The 25,272-nt window shown below is 42.1% G+C and overlaps 1 long non-coding RNA gene across 1 annotated transcript in view; it reads right to left on the bottom strand.

Moving 5' to 3' along the window:
• LOC138293352 (uncharacterized) overlaps positions 1-25,272 on the bottom strand; it is a 432,170-nt gene that overhangs the window by 357,329 nt on the left and 49,569 nt on the right. Inside the window, exon 2 of the long non-coding RNA XR_011202975.1 lies at positions 8,831-9,101. This is a non-coding gene — a long non-coding RNA (uncharacterized lncRNA). The remainder of the gene's footprint in view (positions 1-8,830; positions 9,102-25,272) is intronic.

Here is a 25,272-nt window from a genome sequence, read left to right as displayed (position 1 = left end):
GAAGGTGTTGGACATTAAAGATATAACATTTACTATTCTCACTTCAGTGTAAAGCAACTTGAGGGAAGTTGTTGGACACTAAATGGGTGATATTTACTATTCCCACACCGATGTAAACCAACCAATATAAGGTGTGTAAAGGGGTGACATCTACTATACCCACTCCAACTCAAACCAATTTGGGGGAAGGTGTTGGAATTCTGAAAGGGTGACATTTACTATTCTCAGTCCAATCTATACCAATTTGAGGTAAGGCATTGGACACTAAACACTTTGAATTTATAATATCCACTGCAAAATAAAGCATTTGGTATACTACATTATATAAATAAAAATATTACATAACAGTCAATACTCCACATTCTGACATATTTTTTTAATATAAGGGTAACACAAATTTAATGTAACAATGCACTAATGTAAACTAATATAAATAGTTATACTTTAAATTTAAAAAATAATACTTTATCTCTTATCAAAAAGTAAAATAGTAAAATATTGTTCAAAATATTTACTACCATTCATAAACTTTAAAAAATAAAATTGCATAGAATTCAGAAAACAAATTAACAATCATAATTTTAATTAAAACAAATTTTATATTTTTAAATTGTTTCTAAATTATAATTTATAAAAATTGTAAATGTTTATACCATTATAAAAATTACCTAAATACAATATAATATTTTTAATGTTAACCTAATAATAATTCAAAATATACTAGTTTATTTAAAACATGTACACTATTTTTTTAATTATGATATTTAATGTTTATTCAAAAGTAAATCAAATATATCTTAATTACTATCACATTTAAAAATATCAAAAAATAGTATCATAAAATACACTTTACAATTAAAAACTATTAATTTGCATTTCTTTAGAAATTCTAAATTTAAACATAGATTTTTTAAAAATCTCCCCACCCTTATCTTCTAAAAACCCAACATTCCGCTACTAAGATATACAATAAATAATTATGAACAATAACAAAATAAAAAAATAAATGTAAACAATTTCCTAAATAAAAAAAAGTACTAAAAACACAAATAAAAAACATTAATAAACACATAAAATCAAAAAACGTACAATACATGACATACTAATTAACAATAAAAACGACATTATATACAATGATAGTTTCTACATCAATATTAAATACAAAGATATTAAAAATAACACTAAAAACAATATTTTAACTTTTATATTCCTGTCCTTGATATTTCTGATGTCCTGATATTTTTGACACAATATTTCTGTAGCACAAAATTTATTTCCGATATTTTGTCCAAACACCATCAGAAGTATAGGAGAGGACAGAGCAGGCAGGATAGGTGAGACAAGAGTAGCTTTCAGGAATCTGTGTGTGCCCAGCAATTTCCAGGAGATAATACTATTATCCCGATCCCCTGGTGGTTGATGCTGGAGATATCTGTATTTTGTCTCATTACAGATCTGATTAATCATAAAGTACCAAAGAGGGATGCTGTGCCAGCTGCAAAGCACTGTGTATAACATGCAGATCACACATTTGTATTTTATGTAGATCATCCAGTAGGAACTGCTTATGTCACAGAAATCCTTTTGTTAATTGCAGTTCATAAGCTACAGTCCTTCGAATGTTGCACAGTGATCTATGAACTAGGATCAAAGAGTTGCCAATAAACTACAAAGCATAGAACCTTATTTTTTCTCAATTATTTATTTTCTAAGGGTGCTAAAATGGTTATAATACGTTATTTTTAGTATATTCAACCTTACCGATTGTGTTCTTTTGAATTCTACATTTATGTTTCTCCAGATCAAGCACTCTTAATATGTATGGTGCAAACCAGAAGGGTCAGAATGCACCTTGTGGGGCCTTTGTTTTATGTAACATCTCCTATACAGTAAATTACACACATGTATGCTTCTTTGTCTATGTATATATATGTGAAGTAAAGAGCTCTGACCATGCGATAAGTAGCACAGTAAAAGAAATGAATGTGAGAGAGCGGTTTTGAAATAATGAGTGGCACCATTTGAGGGTGGCAGTGAGGCAATCTGTAGAAAAGGAGGTCAAGGAGGGTGTGTCAGCACAGATTGGGTGCCACCAATACTAAAGCCAGCCCTACCTGATGATTAGCTGTCGATTACATCAGATGCTTGTAGTGACACAATATTGTTTTGAGGGGAGAACTTGCTGTTCATTCTCCATGTTTTAAGGAGCCAGACTGGGCATTTCAACAATGACAGTTTTCCAAGCCACAATGAAAACAACTTCTGAGTATATTTTGTTTGCAGACAGAAAGATTTTTTGTGTATGGCCGGTTCTAAACTGAGGTGACAATGTGGTGAAAACCAATGCACTGGAATGAGGCCCAAATCAATTGTCAGTGGCTGAGTTTAATTCAAGCATTCCATCCATCACGTTGTTGTTATTGTTGCACGTTTTCTTTTAAACATTACATTAGGTGTGCAATTTAAAGGAGGGAGACAGAATGCCAAAGTAATTTGGGTGTATCCACTCTTTGGTTGATGAAAGCTCAACTTTGTCCAACCAGACTTCTGTCTCTGAGTTTACTGGGGTACGGGGACTTCCTAAAACTGGATTTTAGTGTTAGATGTTAGAGGACAGTAGGATTAAAATAATACACTCTCCCATATTCCCCCAGCCCTCACAGCCCAAGGTTAGTATGCTGAAGACTTTGGACATTTTGAAAATTCCCAAAGCGGGTAGGGTTAGCCCCAGGAACATTTATCCCATTAAATGGGGCATCCCCAGAGGTCATCCCTACCCACCAGCTCATATCAGGCATAAATATAACATCTCCCGTGACCCCACAGAAGGCTCCTGGAGTTGTGGGAGATCAGAAGATGACTCAACCTGCTTTCTGAGACCTGAGAAGAGCATAGAAGAGTGGACTTGTTCTCCCTATTGTACTCAGAAGAAAGAGGTAGACTCCAAGGGTCCTAGGGCAGACCTCCTGTTAAAGCTGCAGGGACACAGCAAGCTACAAGTGCCTTTTTCCTGCAGCTCCTAGCAGACCATTGGCAACTGGACCTGGACTGGACCCTCATGTTGGCCTCTGTCTGCCATAACTGTGAGTCTCTAAGGGGGTCTTTACGATTTTGGCGGTCCCATGACCGCCATGTTGGCGGTGGGGGTCATATTGCCAACAGGCCGGTGGAGAAGACTGCCAAATGTTTACTTTGTCTGTATTCCCTATGGAATACAGCCAAAGCACCGCCGGCACTGCCACTGCGGTCGGACCACCATGCACGACTGAAGGCACTAGCAGGGCGGCAGAGACCATGTATCCACCGGTCATATTACAAGGCTGCACACAGCCAAGATTTTGTTGCGGTCGCACCACCAAGAAGACCCAGACGGAAACGAACTGTATAAAAGGAGAAACTTACCTCCAGAAAGCCTTACCTGTACGGAGCCGCCATGAACCTCAACTATACGTCATCCTGCTGCTCCTGCTCACAGAAAGAGCCTATGACATGACTGTAAGTACACACACTCACCTGTTACAGTTGTATATTATTAAATGTTGTGCACTTACATAACATACCATAGGGATGGGGTGTGAGAGCTACACTCACATGTAACTGTACACTGACATGCACACTCACATACAGCCACACAAATACCTGCACATACACAGCACACATATTAAAGCCACCACACACACACATACCACACATCAAAAACACACACTTATGCACTGGAACACAGTACCAGCCCAGTCTCACACAATACACAAACACACGTCACAACAACACCACAACCACATAATCATAAACACTTTGGCAAGCACTCACAATAGACACTAACCAAGGACACATCACACATACCACACAACGTATAACCAACAGGGAACAAACACACACAATTACACAATCATACAACTTACCAATCGACACACACATCACAAATCACACAGCACATCGTACCTTTCATAACATGCATAATACAAACTCACTCACACAGTCAAAGCACACAAAGCCACACACCACAACAATTACACATGTCAACACAAACACCACACAATTCCATGAAACAACATGTCTGCTACAGACACATAAACATGCCCATCACACAACACACACCCTATACCTGGGGGGCAAAAGCCCTGCACACACCCACACATACTACTCACACAATACAGGAAGCACAAGATCCACACACAGACAAATACTCGCACACAACCAATGTCAGCCAGGGACAACTCTAACCTAGGAGAGGAAATGCAGTACAAAGATGTAACCAGGAAACCAACAATTGATTTCTGTTAATATATTTGTCAGGAAATGAATCAAAATCAAAGGATATAGGCCAGTCCATATTCCCTGGATTGTGCACCAAAGGCAAATATTGGTGTCTCTAACTTGACTCCTGACCGCCATGTAACCTCCAGAGGTAGGAGCATCAAGGGGGCAGGCATGCACCTCAGGGATGATCTGGGGGGCAGTAGGAAAAAGAGCAAACTCAGAAAGGGAATGGTTTTTTATACACACACGGGGACAGTCATAGCAAAGGGGTTTGGGTGTAGATGAAGAGGGAGTGGTTGAATGAGATGTTGGTGTGGATGTCTTGGGTGCGTGTTTGTGGGAGGTATGCTTGTGTGTGGTGGGTGAGTGAGTGAGGGCCTTTATGTGTTTTGGGCTGAGGGGGGTAGAGGTGCTGGGGGATGCCATGGTGGGTTCGTGGTTGTCCATTCGGGTGGTGCCTGCAGGTATTGTGGATATGCTGCATGTAGGAGTGTCAGTGGTTGTGGTGGCTGCAGATGTAGTGTCTGTGGTGGATGTTTGAGGGTCTGCTGGGGTGCTCTCTGTGGGTAGGATAAGTGTAGAGGCTGAATCCGTGAATTTTGGTGTAGTGTCTGCAGGTGTGTCTGGTGTGCTGAAAGAGGGATTGGGATAGGGAAGTGGAAGGTGGAGGAGGCGTGAGACAAAGGGTGACTTGCTGTCATCAGTGTGGAGGCCAGAGCCTGAAAGGATCTCTGTAGGCTAGCCAGTGCACCGTGAATGCTCTCCAAGAGCGCATTACTCTGTTGTATCTGAGTTGCCAGTCCCTGGATGGTATTCACGATGATCAACTGACCCACAGAGATTGACCTCAAGAGGTCAATAGCCTTCGCACTGAGGGCAGCAGGGTTAACCGGGGCTGGAGAAGAGGTGCCTGTGGAAAAGGAGACCCCCACCCTCATGGGTGAGCAGGCACCGCTAACTGGGGGAGCTACAGGAAGGGTGGTGATAGAAAGGGGGTGGCGGACAGAGATGGTGCTGGGGTGGTCCCAGATGGGGCCGCCACCGCCTGGAAGTGTCCACTAGAGAAGGATTCTGAGGATGATGAGGTCGATCCTGTCTCCCCTCTGGCACTCCCCTCGCTCTCCGGGCCACTGGGTCCCTCAGTGTCGGTGGTATGATGACTTGAGGTCCTGTGGCCAGCAGCTTCTCCACTGGGCTGTGCCCCATCTCCTTCGCCTGCCGATGCTAATGCTGGAAAACAGAAAGAGAGGTAGGGTCTTCACATTCTTTTACTACACTAAGATCACACTGAACACATCTTTAACATTACATCTAGTAGTGCTTCACCCCCAGGTAGAACCAGATTAGTGCCATCATCATGTCACAATAAGACACAATCTACACCCCTATATAACAATAATGTCACACACCAGCTAAGCCTCCTATTTCATACCTACAATACCATCATATCAGTAGAGCAATAACACTAACCATTCCATGTGAAGCTGACTTGGCAACATCATTCTGGGTTTCAATCCACAGCAACATAGTAAACCAACAACCAAGTTATGGGAAATAGTGGTAACAGTGATTTCTACATATCACATACACAAAATCTATACAGACTTACAATTTGATCTGATGTCATTCAACGGAAGGGAACCTTCTCACATGCTAAACACAAGGCAGAATGTTGCATACAAGCCAAAACCATTTCATGTCACAGAGTTCATAACTTTCACATTTGAAATTTGCAAACATGCAACTACTCTGCTGTGCATTTGTGGCATTATAAAATATCGAGTATGATTGAGGCTAAACACGTCACCAACACATGTACCAATAGTGAGGTAGAAAGGATGAAATATACGATGTGGACCTACTCATCTTAGGCATTGTCCTCCTGTAAACAAAGTCTTGCACACTGATAAGGGCCTAGTTAGCCTACAGCATTTACCCACAGACAACCACAGGTAGCACAACTACTCTTTAAATACAATGGACACCTGTCATGTGCATGAAGGCCCCATACAGTTCAACGTATCACTATCCACAAATCAGACATGAGTAGTCTTACATCTGTTTGGAAAAATATCAATGACACAAAGCACACCAAAGGCTACCATGATAAAGACATACACCTTGATTTAAGCCAATTGACTGACTACACATACCATTCCACCCACATGTGCATGTGAACTACAGTACCTGCACCACAATGTAGTCCGTGCAAATTATAGGTTTCCATACAAAAAGCATAACATCTCCAAAATAGCAATAGAAAGTATGTTTACTGCACATTACAGTGTTGATTTATGACAGAACCTTACAATGTACACATGATGTTGGCAAAAACCAGTTACAATTGTAACTGTTAAAAAGATGTCTTGGACTATTTATCATGCATACTACACAATGGCTAAGGAATTAGCTGTGTAGACACTTACCACCTACAGAACATGAACATGATACTAAAATTCATCTCTCAGACATCAATGTATGTGATCCAATAGGAGTCAGGCCATGCCTCCATATTTATCTACATGAAGGATGTTAAAAACATCAGAAAATTAGTGTATTAACTCCTCACCCAAATTACTGATTTTCTGTACTTGCACTTGTGGTACAGAATTTGGATTCAAAATAATTCCCAACAATTTTTGATGTGGCCAGCTCAATATAGTATCACCAACAACTGGTACATATACTTTCCCAAACATCTTGTTGCCTTTAAATGATATAGATGCATCAAAATACCCTCTCAATTTGATAGGTTTACCTCCATAACTGTTAGGTGTAACATCTGGATCTCGAAGAGTTACTTTACCTTGAAAATATTTAGCATAATCAACTTCAGATACGAGAGAAAGCTTTGCTCCTGTGTCCATCATCATTGATATGCTGATGCCATTCACCTCAACCAAATCAGAGCAATATTCACATTGAACGCTAGAGACACAATTTACATTACTAACAACTTGCAGAACAATATCACGTTCATCACCATCACACTCAACCTCATTGACCTTGAGTTTTGATTTTGTCAAGGATTTACAGCATTTGGCAAAGTGTCATTTTTCCCACACTTGTTACATGAAACATTAAGAGCGGGACATTCTTTGTTGTTGGCTAGATGTGAAGAGGATCCACATCTGAAGCATAACAACTTTGTCTTCATGTTGACATGTATTTTGTTTTTAGATTTGAGATCCAATGTTTGAACAATAGCAGAAGAGTTTTTAAATTTTTTCAAATTTTCAATGCCTGATTCAGAGTGTTCAATTTGCTCGGCCACTATTAAAACTTCATCTAGGGTAGGATCACTCTTGGACCGTAGTGCTTCTCTAATTTTATCACTCTTACACTCAAGCATGAACTGATCATGAATACGCTCATTCACACTTTCAACAAAATTACATACGGCAGCTAGTTTACGTAGTGTTGTCACAAAATCTTCAATTGATTCATGAAGGCCCCATACAGTTCAACGTATCACTATCCACAAATCAGACATGAGTAGTCTTACATCTGTTTGGAAAAATATCAATGACACAAAGCACATCAAGATAAGGGCTACCATGATAAAGACATACACCTTGATTTAAGCCAATTGACTGACTACACATACCATTCCACCCACATGTGCGTGTGAACTACAGTACCTGCACCACAATGTAGTCCGTGCAAATTATAGGTTTCCATACAAAAAGCATAACATCTCCAAAATAGCAATAGAAAGTATGTTTAAGGCACATTACAGTGTTGATTTATGACAGAACCTTACAATGTACACATGATGTTGGCAAAAACCAGTTACAATTGTAACTGTTAAGAAGATGTCTTGGACTATTTATCATGCATACCACACAATGGCTAAGGAATTAGCTGTGTAGACACTTTCCACCTACAGAACATGAACATGATACTAAAATTCATCTCTCAGACATCAATGTATGTGATCCAATAGGAGTCAGGCCATGCCTCCATGTTTATCTACATGTAGGATGTCAATTCAGATTACACATTACAGGGGCCAATGTACAGCCCTCACTTACCAAAGGGGTTCTTCCCCTAACAGGTCTGATTACGTTTAGCAAGTATGGCATGTGAAATGTCAGATGAATATCACAGCCTCACATGAAGCTGTCACTCATCAGAAACCTTTTGAAAAGTAGGAATGGCTTTAAATTGTCAGACTCTATGTTGCACATAAACATGGATCAAGGGACATTGAATGGACAGAGGGCAAAGACCTGCACAACTTACCATCATAATATTGGGAGTGTGGAACTGTAGGTGGGAAGGAATAACCGGCAGGGTATGAAAAGCTGTATAGTGGTACACATATGACACGGTCACATGTGCATCATCATATTCTTCTGTACAGAGGGGATAGCAGAGAGGTGACATGTAATATGTCCCTATACACAGTGGAATGTGCACATCTGTGTACCAGTGTGGAGGACTGTACATCTATATGTTCCTTGGAGACCTTTGACCCTTTTCTCTTACCTCATTGTCACAGCTTAGATTCTATCATGTCATGCACTGACCTTGCAGAGGGCTGAAAATGTGTTAAGTCAGTACTTACCCCCTTGTGGCTCCTATGCTGCCCTCAAATGCCCAGCCAACTCAGGGTAGGCCACTGCCAATATGCAGGCCATTAGGGGGGTCAAGGTCCGACGGGCACCCCTTCCTCCTTGGGAGGACATCCCAAGCTGGGCCTCTGCAGTCTTCTGGGCACAGCGGCCCAGGTCCTTCCACTGATTCTTACAGTGGGTGCTCCATCGGCTGGGGAACCCCAGGCTCTGCATTTTCTTGGTGATGGCATGCCAAATTCCCTTTTTCTGATGGGCTTTGACCTACATGGATCACACAGACAAGAGGAGAAAGTCATGTCCACATGCACCATACCATAACAAGAAGGGTGAAACAAAAGTTAGTGGAAGCAGGTGAAGTATGATGTTCCAAGGAATTTGAGGACAGAAGATCCAAACAAATTAAAGATTATTTGTCACAATGTTTATTACAAATTTATATCCAAAAGAACAAACTCCATCCACACCTGCAGAGAACTATCTCTCAGTCCCAACTAATACTCTGGAACACATTAACATTCCAGACTACCACAACACAGGGGTAGTGCAGGGGAGAGGTAGAACATACCATGTGAACACAAAATTAAAACTACAACACAACACAGGAAAAATAAAATAATGTTACAATGAAAATGAAAACAATAAAATATGTGACAATACCACAATACCCTCCCTCTCAAAAGATAAATAAGGAAAATAAATTCACGTGAGTTTGACAACTCTATTCAGATTCCAAATGTGGCCATCATCAACTTTGACCACTCCTTTGAATACTTTAATAAATTTGAAAATTCTACTGTAATGTGACTGTCCGCTGCTTATGTTCCCAGCATCTTTATTATGACGGAATCTCCTACCGCCTCATTTATTTCCTTAACAGATTCACGAATATCATATATGTGTTTTCTTTTATCTTGAACATGTTTCTCTTTTTCTAGAGCAATAGTCTTTTGATTCTCATAGTTAAACGGTTCTTTAACATACTCTTTCAGCCATGGTGGACTCACTTTCGTGTGCAGGACACGCTTTCTGAACAATACAAATGGGGATTGCCTGGTGCTCGAACGAGGAGTATACCTATAATCTTCAACCTTTGACTGAACCAAGTCCACCCAACTCACTCCCATTTGCTTTGCTAATTGAATTGTTTCCTTTAACGTTCTGTTAAAACGTTCTACCATTCCATTGGATTCAGGATGGTACAAAGCACATTTCTTATGAACAATACCTCTTAAAGCCAAAAAATCACACATCAACTTAGACGTAAATTGAACTCCATTGTCAGTTAGAATGTATCTTGGGTTCCCTTCTCTACCAAACACTTCAGAAAGAAACTTCACAACCGTCATTGACGTTATCTAAGATGTTATTAAAACTTCAGGCCAACGGGATAACATATCCATCAAAACGACTACGTATTTGGAAATAGAGCCACAATATGTAGGACCCATAATATCTATTGACACCTCTTCCCATACTTAATTAGGGATCTTCTTTAATACTATGGGTTGCGTCCTAGATTTTAAAGTTTTATCAACCAGTTTACATTCTACACATTCTCTGACCCTTCTCTCCAGAGCCAAATCCATTCCTGGCCACCAATATGCGCCTCTCAGTCTCTCTTTGGTTTTGCATATACCATGATTACCTGAATGTGCTAGATTTAAAAGACGTTCACGCAAACTAGAAGGAGGTATTAATCTACAACCTCTCAACACCAAGCCATTTTGCACAGAAAGTTCACTCCAAACGTTCTTGAGCTGCATAATATCATTTTCATGAACTGTCATTAACTTGCTTAAAGACAACAAGTCCCTGATTTTCAATAATTCTTCATCTTTGTTAATCTCCTGTATCCATTCTTTTTCTGAAACACAGCCGTCTGTCCCATTGCAAACTTTGACATCATCATCAATCCACCACGAGGTTTCATCATCACCCACATCCAAACCCTCAGTTCTCATTCTGGACAAGCAATCAGCAGTTTTGTTCTCACAGCCAAGAACGTACCTAACAACAAACTGGAAATCTTGTAGGCCAACTATCCATTTGCAAATACGAGAAGATATACTATCCAAACCTTTTTTCTCAAAGATTTCTTGTAATGGCTTATGATCAGACTGTACAACAAAACATACTCCCCAAAGAAACTGCTTACATTTTTTTATAGCCCAATACATAGCAAATGCCTCTTTTTCATTAGTGGAATATCTTGATTCTGCCCCTCGCAGACCTCGTGAAGCAAAGGCTATATTGTTTTCTTTACCATTGTTTACTTGCTTAAGTACACACCCTAAGCCTTTATCATAGGCATCAGTGATAACATAACAGGGCATTCCTGGCTGAAAGCTGCTGAGAGACTGAGCAGAAGATAAAGCATGTTTCAAATCATTAAATCCTTCCTGACATTCTTTTGACCAGACAAATTCCACCCCTTTTCTGAGCAATTCCCTAATGGAACTAGACCTCTTGGTAAAATTAGGAACATATCTAGCATACAATTTAGTCATTCCCAAAACAACTTGAATATCTTCTCTCTTTTCAGGAATAGATACATTTACAATTGACTTCACTAAATCATCTTTAGGTCTCACACCATTCCCAGATATGACGTGCCCTAGGTACGTTATTTCTGGTCTGGTGAATTTGCATTTTTCCCCTTTTAACGTGATACCTTTTGACCGAAATATTTGTAGAACTTCCCTGATCTTCACTATGTGCTGTCCAAGAGTATCTGTGAAAATAACCACATTGTTTTGGAAGAACTTTACACCTTCAATTTTTCCAAGAATTTCATTCATACGTCTTTGTAAAACACACTCTGCAGAACAGAGATCAAAAGGCATTTTATTGAATTTGAAAACTCCCAAAAGGTGTGATAAAAGAGGTTAACTATTTGGATTGTTCACACAATTGCTCTTGATGGTAAGCAGAACTGAGATCTAAAGTGGTGAAATATTTAGCATTTCCAAAATAACTAACCATCTCATTTATACTAGGCCAAGGAAATTTATCTTCAATGACTGCCTTATTGAGGTTTCTGAGATCAACAGACAACCTGATGTCTCCAGATTTTTTTTTAGTAACAACAATTGGAGGGATCCATTGAGCGGCTTCCACTTCTTCAATAATGCCCTCTGATTGCAATCTCCGAAGTTCAACTCTTACTTTGTCTTGTAAACTAAATGGGATACTTCTGACCTTACAAGCAATTGGTTGTGCAACTTTTTTCAGGACAATGTGATGTTTGTAACCTTTAATGCATCCTACCTTGGAATTAAAAACATCAGAAAATTAGTGTATTAACTCCTCACCCAAATTACTGATTTTCTGTACTTGCACTTGTGGTACAGAATTTGGATTCAAAATAATTCCCCACAATTTTTGATGTGGCCAGCTCAATATAGTATCACCAACAACTGGTACATATACTTTCCCAAACATCTTGTTGCCTTTAAATGATATAGATGCATCAAAATACCCTCTCAATTTGATAAGTTTACCTCCATAACTGTTAGGTGTAACATCTGGATCTCGAAGAGTTACTTTACCTTGAAAATATTTAGCATAATCAACTTCAGATACGAGAGAAAGCTTTGCTCCTGTGTCCATCATCATTGATATGCTGATGCCATTCACCTCAACCAAATAAGAGCAATATTCACATTGAACGCTAGAGACACAATTTACATTACTAACAACTTGCAGAACAATATCAGGTTCATCACCATCACACTCAACCTCATTGACCTTGAGTTTTGATTTTGAAAGGATTTACAGCATTTGGCAAAGTGTCATTTTACCCACACTTGTTACATGAAACATTAAGAGCAGGACATTCTTTGTTGTTGGCTAGATGTGAAGAGGATCCACATCTGAAGCATAACAACTTTGTCTTCATGTTGACATGTATTTTGTTTTTAGATTTGAGATCCAATGTTTGAACAATAGCAGAAGAGTTGTAAAAAATGTTCAAATTTTCAATGCATGATTCAGAGTGTTCAATTTGCTCGCCCACTATTAAAACTTCATCTAGGGTAGGATCACTCTTGGACCATAGTGCTTCTCTAATTTTATCACTCTTACACTCAAGCATGAACTGATCATGAATACGCTCATTCACACTTTCACCAAAATTACATACGGCAGCTAGTTTACGTAGTGTTGTCACAAAATCTTCAATTGATTCATCATCATTTTGTTTACTTTGAAGAATAATCGAAATTGTTGGTAAATAATGTCTATGTAACCTAAGTAACGTTATTTCAAACTCCTTTAAGGGGGTGTCTCCTTCAGCACCATCAGGAGAGTTTATCGTTGGTAACGTATCCAAACTTTCTTGTCCCTCTGCTTCTAGGCAATGTTGTAAAACAGACGACTTCCTATCTGCAGATAAATTGCTGCCACACACATGAATGTACGTTAGAAAAACCTTTTTTGAATTTAGGCCATGCAATAGGAGGATCTCCCGGAGTAGATAAAAAAAGGAGGTGGCGTAATGTTTTGCATGACAGCAAATAAATGTTTATTTCCAACAGGAGTTGTAGAGATTGATAGCCAGAAAATAATTTAAAAAAAAAATTAAACTGGAACAGTCTCCTTGATGACAAAAATAGAAAAGTCAGGATTTCTTTAATAGTAAGAAAGAAGAAACAAATAAGAAAAAAAACAAAAGGAAAAAAATCACGAAGGGAAACTGAGATCCTGAAGAGAAGGTTTGAATAAGAAAAACACTCATATGCAGGACGATGTTTCTGATGAGTGCATGGCTGTGCGAGGCAAGAGAGTCACCAGTAGCAGCAGAGAGTGTCAGGCAAAGAGTCAAGTGCGTCCTGACAACTGTCGCTAGGATACTGTAGAATCTTTATGAGGAGCGCAAGGCTGCGCAAGGTACGAGAGTCGCTGGTAGCAACAGAAGGCGTCAGGCGGAGCGTCAAGCACTTCCTGCCAGCCATTGTTAGGAGGTAGAGGAAGCTCTCCAAAGCACGCAGGACTGCGCGAGACAGGAGAGTCACTGGCAACACGTAACACGTCTTGTTAACTGTTGCTAAGAAAACAAATAGGCCTTCAGATGCACACGAGGCTGCGCGAGGCCTGAGAAAAGTCTGATTTGAAAACAAAATGAGATGGTTTAAGAAATGTTACGAAAAATTAGAATATAAATGAAAAGATCACAGTACCTTAGAGTAACAAAGTTCAGAGCAGCCCTCGTAGAAACACAACGGTGCGTTGAAGTTTCTTTTAAAATTATTAATGCAGGTCAGATCATTGCCAAAATAAAGGATGATGTTCCAAGGAATTTCAGGAAGGAAGATCCAAACAAATTAAACATGATTTGTCACGGTGTTTATTCCAAATATAAATCGAAAAGAAGAAACTCCATCCACACCTGCAGATAACGATCTCCCAGTCTCAACTGAAACTCTGGAACACATTAACATTCCAGACTACCACAACAGAGAGGTAGTGCAAGGGGGAGGTAGAACATATCATGTGAACACAAAATTAAAACCACAACACAACACAGGAAAAAAAGAATAATGTTACAATGAAAAAGAAAACAATAAAATATGTGACAATAGCACAGTAGTCATACACGAACTTCCTCCAACATCCCCATCTATGTGGCATAGTAATCTGCAGGCAGGCCATGTGTGAAGTCTGAGTCAGGCATACAATATGGTCATCCAGCACCAGGTGTCGGCTAGAAACATATAACCAGACCAGTAGTATACATGTTATATGTGTTCAAGTATTTTTTACATCATCTCCAATTTTCAAGTTACACAGTTTGTAGGTGGGTTAGGGTACATACATCACACACTCCCTTCTCTGTATCAGGCCTCAAAATCTATCTAAGCACATGTGCACATGTTCATCTAACCATTCATATGATCCCAATCCATCATTCAAACACATTTCCTGAGCATCATCATACACTCAACATTTCAAACATTTGTGTTGTATTGCACTGACCTGCTCCTCTGGTGCACCAGAGAGTTATCCATACAGAAGTAGGACCTCCTCCACAAGTTTTACAGCTCGTCAGCTGAGAAGGAAGGGGCCCTATCACTTCTAGGACATGGCATGATTGCTCCCAGAGGCAGTACACAGCAGCTCAGGTTGTGGCGGTCTTGCTGGCAGCAGTATCAGGAATCAAGTGAAGGATGAATTATGAGATGGTGGTCACGTCACCGCCGGCTGAAGTGTGTCATTGGCCCAGGCCCGCGAAAGGCAGCAATGTGTACCAATGGAAATGTCCACCGCAGTTGTGTCTGCCTACCGCCATGACGACATCCGCCGGTGGAGTTAGATCACATCCTGATATCCAGTACAGTAGGTCAGGCAGCTGCCATTTTAAGGCTCATATATGTACGTTAAGCTTATGAAAGGTGTGTCACTATGAGCAGTATTTATGACATTGTATTAACTGCTGGCTTTATGCAGACATGTAGTAATGTGCATGCAATATGTAGATGATGTTACATTGATGTATCCTGAGTTATGTACATGAAATAGTATTGGCAGCAGAGGTATGATAATCTGAAAATAATATAGGTCTACCAAATATGTTAAACATGTTAAGTAAGTTGATGTGACTTTTACTGTCAGGGACATGTGTCTCCATCATATGAAAATGCTAGCGGTTAGGAGATATGAATGCAATTATTAGTCAAATGTTTCCTAGGTATGTGCTGAGTACAACGTTTTCACTGTTTCATGTGACAAAATGTAGCTTTATCTGTGAGGTTGGTGTGATCATACTTATGATGTATGGATTGAGTCATACAAATACATTCTGGTGTTGCTCCACATAGTTACCCTCGCATGAGAAGAGCAAGACAACCTCCAGTGTACTATTCACTAGCAGACTTGCCGACCATGGAGGATCGACATGTGATACAAATATCTGCCTGGATAGGCCGACATTCATGGATCTCTGTCATCAGTTGGAGTCAGATCTGATGTTTGCCATTCATAATCCCAATAGCATACCTCCCATTGTACAAGTCATGTCAGTGCTACACTTTCTGGCCACTGGGTCCTTTCAAAATACAGTGGCCCTAACTGCAGGGGATGTCTCAGCCTATGTTCAGTCTGGTCTTGAAGGTTGTACTGGCTGCATTGTTGAAACACCTGGACAGCGACATCTGATTTCCACAATGTGAAGATTTGGCACATGTAAAGGCTCATTTTTATGCTTTGGGACACATTCCACATGTAATTGGAGCCCTACACGGCAACCATGTAGCCTTAGTTGAACAGGTATATAAGAACAGGAAAAACTTCCACACCAACAATGTCCAAGTGGCCTGTTTGTCAGACCTCTACTTATCACAAGTTTGTGCAAAGTATCCTGGGTCAGTCTATGATTCCTTCATCATGCGGAACAGCAATATCACACTGCTAATGACATGACAATACACAGAGAGGGCCTGGCTGGTAGGTAAGTCATATATGTCATGTGTGTCTGTACCTTTAATCTGCTACCAGATATGTGGATGTGCACAATTAAAGTTTGGCTTGTTGTAACTATTCTTTACAGGGGACTCTGACTACCCAAACCGTCCTTGTTTTTTTACATCTGTGAGGTACCCAACCACGCCAGGGGAAGTCCGCTTTAATGAGGCCCACAGAAGGACAAGGCGTGTTGTGGAGCATATATTTGGCCTCTTGAAGGCAAGATTTTGCAGCACTGATAAATCTTGAGGAGCCCTCCTCTACTCACCTAACAAAGTTTGTCAAATTTTTGTTGGCTTCTTCATGCTCCACAACCTTGCCCTGAGATGTCAGATACCATTCATACCAGATAAAGGGGAGCCTGCAGATCCTGTGTGTGGAAATGCAGAGTTGCCAAGTGAGGATGAGCATGATGAGGATGAAGCTGGAGACATCAGGGTTTATCTCATCAATCAGTACTTCACCTGACTTAAGGTATGTGATGTGAAGTAATTAAAGTGATTCAGTGGAGTACTGGTTGAGGTTAGGAAGTCAGATAAAGTTCTTATTTTGACCGTCAGATAGCTCATAATTGGCTCCAACGCCCATTAGTCTGATATGCATGCAGATTGGTACATGGAGTTGTGTATAGACATGTTATTAACATAGTCTAATGTTATCACAATCCACAATCAAAGTCACATTTGTACATATTAATCAGCTGTGCAGTGTACATACATCAATGAGGTCTATACCTTATATTTCCCAATTACAGATTGATTGTTTGTCTCATTCACATTTGGCCATGTTAGACAGTGTCACAGGCAAATGGGATTTGCACACTGACATGTAAAGTGAACATGAATTAAACCAGGTCCTGTCTGTCATGAGATTTGTGGTGTGTGCATTCTATGCCCAGACTGCCAGGAGATTAGGATGGCAGTTTCCTTTTCCACACCAAAGACCTGTTTTGTATTGGAGGTGGGGCCCATGGTGCCATGTGTTTCTTCATTTGTCTCTGACACGTCATAATATGGTATCTAGACCCTCTAACATCATAATGGTTTGTGTTGGATGTGAACTAACTTGTATTTAGCTATGGGTGTGTTTCCACTTTGCAAACCAATGTGCATGTGTCTGAAGACTGACATGGGTGAATGGCAAGCCTACAGGTACCTGACCATGGTAAGTGGACGGTTCCATGACTGGGGACATTAGTACTGACCTCTGTCTGTTACACGGGGTCTGTTATTTTGGGGACTATGGTATGGTAAGGCCTTAGCTGATGACACACTGAACCAATACGTTTGCCTCCTGGCATTGTGAAACACTAACATGTCCTAACTTCAGAAGTGTGTGGGTTTGTAGTGTATGACACCTATGCTGAAACTCAGAAGTTAACAGCAGTACTTTACTAAGTGGTCATTGGCATTCTCCAAATCTATGTGTGGGAAAGGACTATAAAAGTTAGGTGTTATGTATATTATACTTTGGCAATGCAATATCTAGCCTTGTTAGACAGTACATGTGTAATAACCATGTCAAAGGTTTTACATTAGAGTGAAACATTTTAGTATAAGAGTTGTTATACATGACAGTTGTATTTGGTTGATAAATCACACTAACACATGATCTGTGGTTCAGTGGTATTTGTTGGGGAGTGCACAGCAAAATGAGTGATTAGAAACAAAAATAACACAAAGAAAACAGTGAAGGGTTCAGTCATGGTGTATGAAATCATCAGGGTAGCTGCTATACCATTTGGAAACACAACAAGTCCAGGGTCCTTGTACCATAGGAAAATGGAAATAGATTTCAGAACAGACAACAGTGTGTATCAGTGATATACACTGTTGACTGTTCTGGAATCTAATGGGAAGCAATCAGTAGAGATTCACTTCCTGGCAGTGCTTTTGGTCTTGCCATCTGCTCCTCCTGGATGTCTGGGTGGACGTCCACGTTTATGGGGGGGTTCTTCAGCTACAGAGGGTGGGGTGTCTGAGGCTTTCCCTTCCCCTGGAAGGGCCTCCATTCCCCTAGCTGCCACAGATGTAGAAGGGCCTGATGTTTCATTGCTAGTGGAAGAAGCCTGACGTTGAGTACAAAACCTATTCAGGGTGGTATTAATGTCTTTCAGCACCCCAGCAATGGAAACCAGGTTGGCATTTTGGGCATGCCAGTTATGCATAACTTGCCGGTGGTTGTTCCTCTGCAACTGTTGGATCTCCTCCCTCATGGTCAGAATCTAGCCCATCATGCCTTTGGAATGTTGGTAGGATCCCAAGACTTGGGAGATAGTGTCCTGGCCAGTTGTGTCCCTTGGATCCACCATCCTCTGGGCCACACCATCCCTCCCATGCACCCTACCCCCACGTGCCTGTGCCCCTGGCCCAGTGTGCTCACTCCCACTGGTGGAAGGGCCATCATTGTCAGGGGTGACAACAGGAGACCCAAGTACCTGTACTGGGGGGGCACATGATGAAAGACACTGTCTTTGAGACGCTGGTTTGGGGGCGAATGGCTGCCTGTGATGTGAATGCAACAGGGCTGGGAGGAGTCGATGTGGGCAGGGTGAGGATCACAGTTGTTGACTGACCAGGTATCCATGATGGGCCAATTTCGTGCTCAGTGTCCAAACATTCAGTGGTGTTTTCCTCACTGGGGTCTTTATCCAGAGGGGTAGTGTCAGTGTCTGGTGTCCAGAAGAAGTGGAATACACAGTTGCTGTAAGTGATGCAACATGTGATGTTTAACTAGACATGCTTTATGACATGCACATGTTGACTTTATATTATCCCCTGATATGACAATGACAGCTGCTTCCAAATCTAGGTTAGAGCAACGTGGGACACAGAGAATTGCCATTACATACATCAAACCCTAGCTCTTAGAGTATGTTGGTGGTTTGATGATTGTTGATTTCCTCATATCTTGTCTGAGTAAAGACAAGACAATGTGCATGTATCTCCTAGTAAGGTGTATTGCATACTTGATTCAACTAACAGCTGGACAATGCACAATGGTGACAGAGCTGGCCAACAGTTTGGGAGTAACCATTTGACCTGGGCCTCTGTATCGGAGTACATCCAGTTTACCATATTGCCCCCCCCCCCCACAGGTAAGTAAATGATATTTTTTGGAAGGTTATCTGAAAGGCCAGTTTAATATGGAACACAGCTGTAGCTGTGTTTTGCTTGTGATAGTACTGGTAGTGGGCCACAGCTTTGCTGTCATTGACATGGACTGGTAAATAGTGGAGCATTCAGGAGGGCTTACATTGATTGTTAGTGTAACATGCAAGGCACTTTCACTTGTAGTACACTGTTCTGGTTTTCTCACACAGGTGGAACACTGTCTGCTGGGAGTTGCAGTGCTGTCAGTCCCCAAGTAAGTTTGGTTTACATGTGGCAGGCCAGAGAGGAGTATTTAGACATTTGAACACAGGGTGGTGGGTGGTTTGATCATTGAGGTGGGGAAAGGTGATCAGTGAGCATGCAAGATAAAGCTTTTTGGTGACATGAATGGTGTAATGACTTACCTGACTACACTCCCCCAGGTATTCCTGTCAGGCCCTCAGGATGTCCAAGACGTCTCCTTCCAAGATGTGAAAGTAGGGGGAGGAGGAGGAAGGGGTCCACCGCCAGTCTTAAGAACTACCACCTGGTGCCTAGCAGCCATGGAACGTACCTTCCCCGGAGTTCGTTCCACCTCTTCCTGATGTCCTCCCTTGTGCGTGGGTAACTGCCTACAGAATTCACCCTGTCAACTATCCTTTGCCACAGCTCCATTTTCCTGGCTGTTGATGTTTGCTGAAACTGCGAAAAGTGGATGTTTTTGTGGGGGCATGGTAGTGGTGAACAAGACGATGAAGTAGTGAAAAATGGTGGAAAAAATTGTTTGATGAAATGTGGGTGCTGTGATGGGAGTGGGTGATGGTTGTTGGGTATAGTGTGGGTACTAAATTGTGTGTTGTGTGTGTTGTGCACGTGTGGGATGAGTGCTGTGTGAATTGTGTAGAGTGTCTATTGTGTGCTTTGGTATAATTTTTATTTTTGGCTTTTGTGTTGCTGTGTCACGTTCTGGCTGCAAAGCATTGTGAGATGTGAAGGGGGTGTTATATAGTGCTGTTTGGAGGTGTGTCAGGTGTGTGGATGTGTGTCAGGTGTGAGGTATTCAAACTATCCAATGCAGTGTGGTGTTTGACTGATGTCATTTCAGACCCCCAAGGTTCACACAGCCAATGGTTTTCTGCCATGGAAGAACCGCTCTGGTGATTTGTAGATCATAATGTGATCAAAGGTATTTTGGCAGGCTGGCAATGCTGGTGGTGGGACTGCCTTTTTTCCGTTCTCCAGAGTCCTGGTGGTTTCAGAAATTTAGCTGTATTTTGGTCGACTTTGCTGATCAACTCTTGATATGGCGGTCGGATCACCACCAACATGGCGGTCTTTTGGTGGCCGCCACTGTAGCGGTCTTGCCAAAAGACCGCCAAACTTGTAATGAGGCATTAAGGGGGTCATTCTGACCCCGGCGGTCTAAGACCGCCGGGGCCAGGGTCGGCGGGAGCACCGCCGACAGGCCGGAGGTGCCCCGCAGGGCATTCTGACGGCGGCGGTTCGGCCGCGGTCAGAAGAGGCAAACCGGCGGTCTCCCGCCGGTTTACCGCTGCCCTTAGAATCCCCCCATGGGGGATTCTGACACCCCCTACCGCCATCCTGTTCCTGGCGGTTCGCCCGCCAGGAACAGGATGGCGGTAGGGGGTGCCGCGGGGCCCCTGGGGGCCCCTGCCGTGCCCATGCCAATGGCATGGGCACGGCAGGGGCCCCCCGTAAGAGGGCCCCAAAAAGTATTTCAGTGTCTGCTAAGCAGACACTGAAATACGCGACGGGTGCAACTGCACCCGTCGCACCCCTGCAACTACGCCGGCTCAATTCTGAGCCGGCGTCCTCGTTGCAGGGGCATTTCCTCTGGGCCGGCGGGCGCTCTTTTGGAGAGTGCCCGCCGGCCCAGAGGAAATGTCTGAATGGCCGCCGCGGTCTTTTGACCGCGGTGCGGTCATTCAGCGGCGGTACCCTGGCTGACGGCCTCCGCCATCCGCCAGGGTCAGAATGAGGCCCTAAGTGTCTTACCTGAGGTCCTGGGGTCTTAAGGCATGTACTCCCGATGTACATTGGGACTTACAGAACTAAAGTCAGAAGATAAAATTCTGTCCTTGACAAACTTGGTAAGTTTATCTGATCCATGCACCATCAGCATTTATGTCAGTATCAAACTGTGCCTAGGTCCTGTTCTACCATGTCCATTATCTATAATTCCCATTTTGTGCTTCTTGGTGGTATTTCTACTTCTTTTGTTGTATTTTCCTAATTTGTTGTGGCATTTTCTATTGTTTTGCATTTGAACTTTGTTAATGTTTTAGTATAAATACATTACAAATTGCCTCCAAGTTAAGGCTTTCTGCTCTGTGCTACCTGAGGTCACAGCTCCTATGAGCATGACCTCCTCAGCTCAGCAAAGGTGCCTTGAGGCCCTCCCCTGGGTGACGAGGAAAGCATCACCAATTGACACTCTCCCTGGGTGCTTCCGGTTTAAGCCCTGAAGTGCCCAGGGCGAGTGTCAATCAGTGACACTTTGTCACAGAGTGTGGTGGGGTCAGCAGTCTCACTGACCCCATCCCTCTCTGTGACGAGGATGAGACTGCTGCCTTCCCTCATTGGCTGACTTAGGTCAGGCAGTGAGGGAAGGCAGCAGTCCCAACCCTCCTGGGACCTGGAGGCTGAAGGTAAGTGTGTGTGTGTATGTGTGTGATGTTTTAAATTAAATGTTTGGTACGCACGTGCATGTTTGAGTGTTATGAGTGTTGTTAATTGATGTGTTGTTGATATGGTGATTATACATATGATTTGATCACCTAGAAACAATTTAGTTTGATATGTGTCCTATGCAAATAGTCATTGATGTTAGTATGTGAGTGGTATTCTAATTCAAACAGCACATTGTCTGGCTGTACTTTTACAGACTCCAGAAAACTGTTTACCATTCTTTCAAAACTCCTCCATATTAGCTTACACATTATAGAACATCAGCAAACAACGCACCCAAGACACTTTTTGCACCAGCCAGTCGTCAATTGATTTCCATAATGCGAAGAAAAAAAGCATGATGTAACTAATATTTAAATTAATCATAATCGTTGGCTGTGCCCTAGGCAGTGTTCCATTAACAGTAGTCAAATTCCTTTCACAGGCAATAAAGTTTCATGGAAGAGATGTGACTATTCAACTGAGGATCACAGTTAATCGTGATCAATGATTGCATATTTGGAGACTGAGATGACCCAGCATATCACTTAGAACATACTACCATAACATACAGGCATGGTTCCTGGAGGCTAGTCTATATAGACTATCGATACCCAAGGAGATACCAGAGCCCACTCGAGCTCCCCTGACTTGCTGGCACAATGCCCCTTAATATATGAAATGGCACCAAACCACACCAATAAAATACCCCTTTTTAGAAATGGGGTATTTGGCTGGCAGACAGGTTACCTCCTGTCCAAGCAAGGACCCTCACTCTAGTCAGGGCAAAGGAGAAGCACACCTGGTTAACCCCCACTCACCCGCTTGGTAGCTTGGCACGAGCAGGCAAGGTTAAGTAAGAAGCAATGTGTAAAGTATTTGCACCAACTCAAACAGTAATACAGTGAAACACTATAAAATGGACGCCACACCAGTTTAGAAAAATAAGTAATAGTTATCTAAATCAAGCAAGACCAGGATGACAAAAATCCAACATACACAAGTTAAAATATGAATTTTCAAAAGAATAGGGGTCTTACTCCTTAGAAAACAATAAAAACAATGAGTTTCCACAAAGTACCTGGTTTACGTCAAAAATAAAGCCACATGGGCGACTGTGTGTCAGAAAAGTCAGCTTTGCGTCAATTCCTTCCTCGTAAGAGAGGCCGTGCGTTGTTTCTTCTCTGGTCTGGTAAGCGATGCATCGTTTTTCTCCCTCACAAGAGAATGATGCATTGATTTTCAGATGGGGCACCCGGATCTGCGCAAGGTCAGGTTGACGCCCAGGGACGATGCGTGGAAAATCTGGTTGCACAGTGTTAGAAACCCACGCTGCGTGGGGTTTACGTCGTTATCAACAGCCACAAGCAGGTGTTGCACGTCGTTTCTCAGCCGTAATGCGCTGATCTCCCAGCCTCGATGCAGGTGGAGTGTCCATTTCAGCCACAAAGTCGGTTGCGCATTATTTATCAGCCGCACTGCGGATGGTGCATCGAAAATTTCCCCGCACTGCGTTCTATATGCGGATTTTCACCTCTTGTTCTGCCAACTTCACCTTTCCAGGGCCCAGGGACTGGGTAGGACTTCTCTCGGCAGGGCAGGAGTCTCAGCAGAGAGTCCAGGTGCTGGCAGAGGAAGTCTTTGATAACCCTGAAACTTCAAATCAGTTCAAGCCTTTGGAGATTTTTCTCAACCAGGAATGCAGAACAAAGTCCAGTCTTTGTCCCCTTTCACAGACAGAAGCAGCAACTGCAGGATAGCCCAACAAAGCACAGTCACAGGCAGGGGCAGCACTTCTCCTTGGCAGATGTTCCTCTTGAATCCAGAAGTGAGCTTGAAGAAATCTAAAGTCTGGGGGTTTGGGTCCACTACTTATACCCCTTTCTGCCTTTGAAGTAGGCAAACTTCAAAGGGGAGTCTCTGTTGTTTACTGGATCCTGCCTTCCCCAGGCCTCGCTCCAGATACACGCCAGGGGGCTGGAGAATGCATTGTGTGAGGGCAGGCACAGCCCATTCAGGTGTAAGTGACCACTAGTCCCTTCACTCTAGCCCAGATGGCCCATCAGGATTTGCAGGCTTCACCCCAGCTCCCTTTGTGTCACTGTCTAGAGTAGATTCACAAATAGCCCAACTGTCATTCTGACTCAGACAGGGAATCCACAAACAGGCAGAGTCACAGAAATGTTAAAGCAAGAAAATGCCCACTTTCTGCAAAGAGGTATTTTCAAACTTACAATCTAAAAAACAACTTCACTAACAGATGTATTTTTAAATTGTGAGTTCAGAGACCCCAAACTCCACATTTCTATCTGTTCTCAAAGAGAAACTTTGCTTTAATAATATTTAAAGGCAGCCCCGTGTTAACCTATGAGAGAGATAGGCCTTGCACAGTGAAAACCGAATTTAGCGTTATTTCAGTGTTAGGACATGTAAAACAAATCAGAACATGTCCACCTTTAACATACAACGCACCCTGCCCATAGGGCTACCTATGACCTGATTGGCAGTTCAAGACTGCACGGACGGACACTGCAGTGGCAGGTCTGAGACAGGTTCACAGGGCTACTCATGTGGGTGGCAGAACCAGTGCTGCAGGCCCACTAGTAACATTTGATTTACAGGCCATAGGCACCTTTGGTGCAGTTTACTAGGGACTTACTGGTAAATCAAATATGCCAATCACGGATAAACCAATCAACAATACAATTTACACAGACAGCATATGCACTTTAGCACTGGTTAGCAGTGGTAAAGTGCCCACAGTCATGAAGCCAATAAAAACTTGTCAGAAAAAATAGGAGGAAGGATGCAACAAGTTTGGGGATGGGACATGCTTACCTTAACACACTAGCCCAGCATGACACAGTGCTCTGAAGATTCTGAAATTGCATGCCTTCAGGAGAAAATGAGAATGGAATAATGTGAAGAGTGTGAGCACCGTCTGAGCAGAAGTCTTGAGTCTCAAAGGGACACACTGTTAAACACCCAAGTAAATGCACCAAGAATTACATGAATCGTGGAGCCACAAGACTCTTAGGTGACTTGCCGATAGTGGCAACCATCTTGAAATTATAGAATATAATTGCCTAATGGACCTTAGAATCCTTGTGAGACAATCATGACACATATTTGCTACAGACATAACTACTGTTGGAACTTAGATTGAGAAGTTGACCAAAGATATCATTGACATC

This window comes from Pleurodeles waltl, chromosome 4_2, assembly GCF_031143425.1.
Source record: "Pleurodeles waltl isolate 20211129_DDA chromosome 4_2, aPleWal1.hap1.20221129, whole genome shotgun sequence".
Taxonomy (NCBI): Eukaryota; Metazoa; Chordata; class Amphibia; order Caudata; family Salamandridae; genus Pleurodeles; species Pleurodeles waltl.
This window is presented reverse-complemented; position numbering and strand designations above follow the sequence as displayed.